Genomic DNA, 8,019 nt, shown 5'->3' on the forward strand with positions numbered 1-8,019 from the left:
AGTTTTGGGACTTCCAAGCTGTGTGTCTTTCCTTGGGAGTTCATGTGGCATCTCTGATCCTCTATTTTCTCAGTTAAAGGGGGGGATAAGACTGTACCTTCCGTGAGGGCGGGATGACAAATGTCACCCCCTCAGACCCTCTGCACAGCACCACACACGACACGCACGGGCCAGCAAAACACGGCTCTCGGGCTTGGATTACTGGATGCTCGGCTGGTGTCAAAACTGAGGCCATGGTTTTTACTTTATTTATTTATTGAGACAGGGTCTCTCTATGTAGTCCTGGTTGTCTTAGAGTTCTCCAGGCTGGTCTCACATCACACCCGCTATGGTCATGTTTTTTAAAACCCGCGCTCCAGGGAAGGCCACAGTATGTGGGGACATCGTATACTTTTCTCATTACTATGACAGAATAGTTGACAAAAATAACTTAAGGGGGGTTGGTTTGACCCCTGGTTTGAGGGAACAGGACATAATGACAGGGAGGTCATGGTGTAGGAGCTTGAGGAGGAGGCAGGTCAATGGTACCCACTGTCAGGAAGCAGAGTGACAGTTATCACTCGGCTTACTTTCCCTTTTTGGTTCGGTCTAGGACTCCAAACCGTGGGATAATGCCACCCACACTCAGGGTTGGTCTTTCCTTCCCAGATAGCCTCTCTAGGGGCACCCTCATAACCATGTCCACATGTGTGTGTCCCAAGTGATTTCAAATGCAGCCAAGTTTACGAGGAAGACTAGGTAGGTGGGGCTACCTAGGCAGGCTTAGAATTGGTGCCCCCAGAGGTGACTTAATTGAACATTTGTGCACTGTCCAACAATGAGACGCAAATGGTCTAGCCTTGGGCGTGGAACTGAAACAGGTAGCTAGAACTCAAACTTTGTGTCTGAGATGCTGCAGACCGGAACCTCTGGTTTGCGTCCAAGAGCATCTGAGAGTTGCTTGCCATGGCCACTCAGATGGGGTGAAGTGGAAATGCATGGGGTGTGTGGGAGGGCCTGGGGGCTAGGCCAGTGGGCTGATAGGTCTGTCCTCCCGTGCTCCCAGTGAGGCAGGTGGACTGTGAGACACACTGACCCAGTATGTCTGGGACAGGAGCGGGTAGTTGTTGCTAGGTAGACAACAGCCCAGAAAGGCTTTCTAGGGTGAGGCTGCAAAAGGTGCCGGGCTTCTCCACCTTCTCTCTGAAGAGGCCAAGCATAGAATTTTACTACTTCAGGTTCATCCAGGGAGCGTGAGTGAATGGCCAAGATTCTCTGAGGGAGTCACTGATGGCCAAGGTCCTGGTCACAGAGCTCTGAGTGCCGGCTGACGGTCTGCAATGAAGACCACCTCCCTGGTCCTTCCTGGACCAGGCACGGGCCTTCCCTTATCCTCTAGCTAGTAACAGCAAACAGAGGGTGTGTCCTACTTCCTGAATAGCTCTTTAGAAGTACAAAAGGCTCTGGGTGGGTATTGTGAGGGCCAGTGTGACTGCGGCCATCACGGGCCATGGGTCATCCATTGGGAAGTAGCTGTTGTTTAGATGGCGCAGGCCCTTGCCGGACCTCCTTTTCTGGCTCCTTTCTGTAGCTTCCTGTTGGACTGGAGCCACTGTTACTCAAGGTTTGATATTGCCTCCATCTAGGACTGATCCCAGCTCAAAATCAAGGCGGGGACTTTTGCCATCCTGTCAAACCAGCAGGGTGCCTAGAAAGCAGAAGGGTGGCCTGTGTTGGATGAGGGAGCCCAGTGGAAAGAGGAGTGCAGCTTCATCTCTGCTGCAGGAGGCAGCCTTGAACACCAAATCCTCACTCTGTAGGCTCCCCAGCGTCTCTTGGGGTGAACATAGTTTCTGGCGGGGTCTCATCAGCCTAGATAGACATCAGCATGGCTCTGTCCACGGCTGTGTTACCAGAGCTGTTAGGGTTCAAAGCTCACCCCTGTCCCAGCAGGCTAGAGTCAGCCCCTGGTCCCCAGACAATGGTGAACAGAGAGGACACATTGCAAACAGAAGCAAGGGGCCCAGAGACACCTCAGTCCATCTCTGGGGTCCTGATGTGAACTTGATGTTTAAATAGAGACAAGATGGACGCACAGCTAAGCCATCAGTCATGGTGTGGCCCATCTATCATCGTTATCATCCTGGATGCCCATTCAGTCTTGTCTACAAGGTCGTCTGACCGGTTGAGAACTCAGATGTGCTCCCAGTCTTGCTGGCACCGGGTTTCAGCCATTCCCTTGCCCCGGCATGGGATTCCTGGGGGAATTGTATTTATTTATTGTTTCAGCAGTCTGATCGCTGGAGAGAGGAGTACAAGGGTCTCTATAGCATGCTGTTGCTCCTGCAAGGGTGGGGGCAGCTGTACCCCCGAGACCCCAGCACACAGCTGGGAGCAGAAGGAAGAGGAAGGAGGCCTGTCCACTTCCCCTGACTTGCAAGGGTTTCACCCTTCCTCTGTTTTCTCTTTTGTTTGGGGGCCATCCTCCTGCCTCAGCTTCTCAGTGCTGCTTCCTCTGAGGTTCTGTTGGTTTCTGTGTGATGGTAGCTGTCACGTGGGTCTCCAGCCTTGAGAACTGGATGTCCGACTTGGGGTGAGTCAGCTGCCGAGACCGTCTCGCCTCGGGTCTTCTGCAAAGCGAAAATTACGCCTCTGTCAGTTATGAATGTCTGTAATGGGTTTTAAATAGCTGGACAGTCCCGGCCCAAGTATTAGGAGGGACCGTGTGGATTGCCAGTGTCACCGGGCACCATTCAGCTGGCTCCACACCACCAGGACCCCTCCGCGGGGGTGATGGGGCGGACATGCCACAGACAACTGTGTTTGTAGGATGCCGCCCCTCCCCCTTCATTTAAACAGAATGGCTTTTTTTTTCCCTTTAGACACTGGGACTTTTGTTATGCTAATGAGCCGGGGACCATTTCCAATTCAATTTTACCTGGGCCTGGTCAGCTGAGTCGCTTTTGTTGGCATCCCCCTGGGACCTTCCTTGTCTTTTAAACTGTAATTTAGTTGGAGCGGTCGTCAATTTCCTCTGCTCATTACATTTGCTGGGTATCACAGATATTTAATCGTGCCCATGTCCCAGGATCTGAAGGGAATCTGAAGGGGATGAGCCTCTGCCGAGCCAGGGAGGTGGCCTGCCCCTCCCTCTGCCGCTGGCCCTGTGTCTGTCACCCCTGCCTGTGGTCTGGCCTTTGGTCGGGTTTCCAAGGGGTCTGGCCACAGAACCTGCTTGGAGGAGGGCTCCATAATTAATTAGCAATTCCCGTTAGGTGGACAGGCCAGCCAGCCTGCCAGGTCGGCGCGCGGCACAGGGGGACTCTAAGCCACCACCTGTAAACTCCCCGCCGGAGCCGGAGCGTCAGACCTGCTGTATGATTAATTTTTATCAGAGTCACCAGCTGTCGTGGTAGTCCCAGCAGCGCCATTTCCTACCCCCTCATCCACCCACCCCCAGCTGCGCTGGACCGTGGGGGCCCCCAGCCTGGGAGCTGGGCCTCTAAGCAGGTGTTTGGTGGGCATGAGATGAACCCCCCTCCCACTTTCTGGAAGCCAGGACAAGGTTAACTGTTGAGTGGCTGCATCCAACTGAGGTCTGCAGTGCACAGGGGGCTGGCAGCCCAGCATCTGGAAGGTTCTTCTTCCTGCTGTCAGTAGTGAAGTGGGAGCTTGGGATGGGGCCAAACGCGGCAACCTGAGGCCACAGCTAAGGATGGCTGACTACTGTGGGCATCATAGAAGCATCGGCCTTCCTATAGTAAGGGAGAGGGACAGGAGCAAACCGGAAAGAGCAAGACAGGAAGACAGGGAATAACTGACAGACAGATGGAAAGTCGCACACACACACACACACACACACACACACACACACACACACACACACACGCACACAGCATGGGGGAGAGGAAGAGAGGCAGAGATAGAGATAGACAGATAGAGAGGGGGTGAGGGGGGGGGAAATACAGAGGGGGGGCACTCTGGCTGTCTCATAGTGACTGTTACCAAGAACAGTGACCAGGGCCCTGGCCTGAAGCCTCTGCCCTCGGGTCGGACACTCCGCTCTGTTCTACCCTGGAATGCAGTTAAATCTGCTCCAGCCTTGGCAGCCACTGTGGGTCCCTTCCTGCAGAGGGGAGTCAGTGCCAGAGGATTCCACGAGACCCCAAACCAGTGAGCACTACTCCTGTCCCCTGCCAACCCCGGGATGACGACAGGGACTCTGCCCCTCCAGCCTGCCCCCTCCCCGGCTTCCTGTCTCCACTCCGGCCGGGTCTGTCTTTGCGGTTCCTCTCCAGAGTGCCACATCTAGACTCCCTGTCCCCTTTAGTGTCTGATGGGGAGCAGTGGCGGTTACAACAACACCGTGGGACACCTTAGTGCAGTGCTCACACCATCTCTGACCAAGACCCGTGTCCCCAGAGACAGTCCCGTGAGGTCCTTTCAGGAGTCACGTATGTAAAACTCACCGTGGTACAGCTTGCTGATCCAAGTGACTAATGGTGGATGTTGATGGACGCCGAATGTTTGATATACACACGTCAGGGAGGGCAGGTGGCTGTGCATGGCTGAGTTCCCTGGTGGCAGGTCCCCTTCAGGGACCTGAGTTCTCTCCTTGTGTCACAGTGGGTCCTGCTGGCTTTCCTCCTCCTCTACGGGGGACGGGGGAGGGACGGGGGGGGGGGAGGACGGGGGGAGGACGGGGGGAGGGGTAGATGGAGAAACACCATCAGGAGTTTTATCCTTTCTGACTCTGAGAACATCAGTCAGCAAATGTATCTGAGAGCCAGTTCTCCACATGCTGGCCTGACCCCCCCCCAGGAACCACAGACTGTCCCCTTGCCCGTGTTCGCGCTACCTGGAGCTGGCCTCTAGAACCCAGGGCTGCCTCTTCACAACGCAGAAATACCTGGGCAGGAGCACCCTGAGCGCTTGCTGACGTCGGACGGATGGAAAAGGCGCTGGCAGCAGTATTAGGCACAGAGCATGTGGTGGTATGCTCTGCCCACCCCCCAGGAGCAGAGTGCTCTGTGACACCCCCCCCAGGAGGCATGTACCTCCCCTGAACTGCGATTACTTATGGGAAGCAGATGTCATCCCTGGAAGGGGGAGAGAGGCAGAGTGTAGGCGGCTCCTAGAACCATCGAAGCCAGTGACTAACCATTGCCTTACTTGGAGCCATGGCCCCGAGCATCTACCCTTCATGTTAAGGGCAGAGCAGGTTAGGTGCGCCTATCTGTTGCCTAGAGTTCTAGGAGATCATGCCTGAGGCTTGTTTAGACTGATGGTCACGAGGCCACCAGGCACATCAGGAGCAGACACACTCCGAATCTGCATGCTGCCATCTCAGCCTTCCCAGTCTGTAGGTGAGGGCACACGAAGAGAATCACAGGGTTCACAATGGGGAGTGTGTCAAGCTGTAGTGACCACTGCTGACCTCTCTTCCTTCACCTACTGATCAGCTGACCACTGTCGATCATCAGGGCATGGTCTGGCAGCCCCCTTTGAGACAGGAAGTCCAGAGAAGGATTTTTGATACCCGCTTCTGGACACACTGGGAGGATACAGGTGTGCTCCGTTTTTATCTTGCTCTGCACCTGACACATGTCAAGGTGACTACTTATGTGGTTCTCAACCTGTGGGTCTGTGAGTCTCCATCTGTCTGTGACCTCCATTGAGGGTCAAATGACCCTTTCATAGGGGTCACCTAAGACCATCATAAAACAAAGATATTTATATTAAATTCATAACAGTAGCAAATTTGTAATCATGAAGAAGCAAGGGAAATAATTTCATGGTTGGAGGGGTCACTACGACATGAGGAACTCTATTAAAGGGTAGAAGCATTAGGAAGGCTGAGAACCACTGGCCTACATGGTCGGTGGCCTCTGGTTCATGCTTACCTGTTCTGGAAAGCTGATGTGTTTTCTCATTTGAGGCTCTAAAGGAGCACACAACTGGGGAGACTTCTCACACCTGCTCCCAAACCCCTGCCCAGAGACCCAGCTCCTGACCCCAGCCCCCCTCTTTACCACTAAAGCTACAACCAGGCCAGGACGGCTCCAGCACCTCGACGCCTCCAACGTCGTCTGCAAATGGGTAGCTTATATAGTCGGTTCCTCTACCCCTAGAAACGGAAGCAGGATATAGCCTATGGTGGAGGCCTTGAGCACACGCATTGCTGTTTTGATTCTTCCCAAGGACGGTTACCATCCTGCACAAAAGAGAACTGAGTGTGTGGGGGGGGGGGGCGGGGGGCGCTGAATGGCCTTAGTCAAGGTCACTCATCAAGGTGGCCTTGGGCCTCTGAATAAGACTCGCAGTAGAACGAGGAGGTGGGGGTGGCCCTCCACTGCCCTCCCAGGGTGCCCGTGGGGCCTGCGGTGCAGCCTGGACACAGCATTGACATGGCATTGTGGTGTCTGCATTAATATGAGATGATGTGCCACGGTGACATGCTGTGCCATGGAAATGTCACAATGTGTAGAGGGCTGCCGGGGGCTGGGGGCTGGGGGCCAAGGCCGGGGGCTGGGGCCCAGGGCTCCCCAGGAGCCCATTCAGACATGGGCGGCTGGACTTTGCAGGTCTCTTCAAATTTTGGAAAGACAGCTTTCTTGCAATGTCTTTTCTCAGGTGTTGTGCAAGCCCTTGGCTGTACATAGTCCACAGGTAGACGCCTGCCCCCCCATCCCTGCCTGCCTCTTGCTTTCTTTCAGCCTTCCTTTGGTGAATGAAAGCACATGGGGTTGTGTTGGAGGCTGGAGGGTTGGGATCCTGGGCAGCAGCAGGAGAAAGAAGTGAAACTAATGTTGAGAGTGATTCCAATGTCCCTTCTCCGCCCTCCTAAATGCACAGGCAGTGTTTCCCATGGATGCTCATTTTAGCTGCTGCTGAGGTGCCCACCTGGAATCCCAGTCTTGGGAAATGGAGGCTGGGCAGTCAGCAGTTCAAGGCTAGCCTTCGTCATGTAATGAGTTTGAGGTGAGCCTGGGCTCTATGAGAACACACCCTCTAAAGTAAAAAGGTCATAATTTTGAGTATTGGCAGCGTGCGTCTCCTGAAAGCTCTTGGTAGAACGGAGAAGCTCTTGGAACCTTCTACCCTTTCCAGACTCCTCACGGGGCTAGCCAGGTGCCACATACATCATTTTTGACATGTGGGTCAAGGTGTGAAGCGGATGGGTGGGTGAAGGTGTGAAGCGGATACTGGAGGGCATCCTGTCTACCTTCGTACTTCATTGGCTGGGAACAGCTGTCTACACTTGTCTTTCTCTTGGGTTATATACTCATGGTCCTTCTGTCTTCGAGGTTAGCCCTGAGAAGGTGCCCTCCTGAGACTTCATTTGGGGTGAGTGACTTTCCTTCTCCCTCCTTTTAGCTCTGAAGGGGGCTTGATTCGAGTACACTGAGCATCCAGATTACAGTCTTCTTGTTTATGTTGTGTTTGTGGGTGTCTGTCTGTCCATCCCCATGATAAGCCTTCCGGGCTTAGAGCCTCATGTCCTCAGTCAGTTCACCTTGCCATGTGCGCTGATACAATATCTGGTTCCCACAGAACGTACCTTTTCTTTTGTCCTCTCTGCTTCCATCTTGTTGATTTTTGTTATAACTTTTGAATGGCGTTATCATCTTTTCTTTTGTTAAAACTGTAATTTCAGTCATTAGATGCTTAATTTCTCGATTTTTTTTTAAATGTGGCTTTGGGTGTCCTTGTTACACAGATAAAGTGCCCACCCTCTACTTTCTGATGTTATTAGTGAGCAGGTATTTCTAATGTGTTAATATTCCTCTTCCACCTCCAAATTTCCTTCTTGCTTCTTATTCATTGGTCAGCACCGTTTTTTTTCCCCCTCAAGTGTTAGTGTGTCCCGAGTACCAGGCATGTTGAGAGAGGGGCATGGAGCTGGGGCACAGGAGATGGCCAGGATTCCCGATGAGGACCAAGGAGCTTCGGGGGTTAACTGTGTGCCTTGTTACAATCAGCCATGCCTCAACATTGCTTTGTAAGCGCCCATGAAAACAAAGACAGCGGACCCTCAAG

The 8,019-nt window shown here is 53.4% G+C and overlaps 1 long non-coding RNA gene across 1 annotated transcript; it reads right to left on the bottom strand.

Moving 5' to 3' along the window:
• Positions 1 to 2,016: 2,016 nt before the first annotated feature.
• On the bottom strand, positions 2,017 to 4,624 carry LOC119089185. Its single transcript, XR_005093052.1, has 2 exons — positions 4,449 to 4,624; positions 2,017 to 2,609 (listed from the first exon to the last, which is right to left on the bottom strand). It is a non-coding gene; the product is annotated as an uncharacterized LOC119089185 (long non-coding RNA).
• Between the last annotated feature and the right edge of the window lie 3,395 nt (positions 4,625 to 8,019).

This window comes from Peromyscus leucopus, chromosome 17 (genome assembly GCF_004664715.2).
Source record: "Peromyscus leucopus breed LL Stock chromosome 17, UCI_PerLeu_2.1, whole genome shotgun sequence".
NCBI classification, from domain to species: Eukaryota; Metazoa; Chordata; class Mammalia; order Rodentia; family Cricetidae; genus Peromyscus; species Peromyscus leucopus.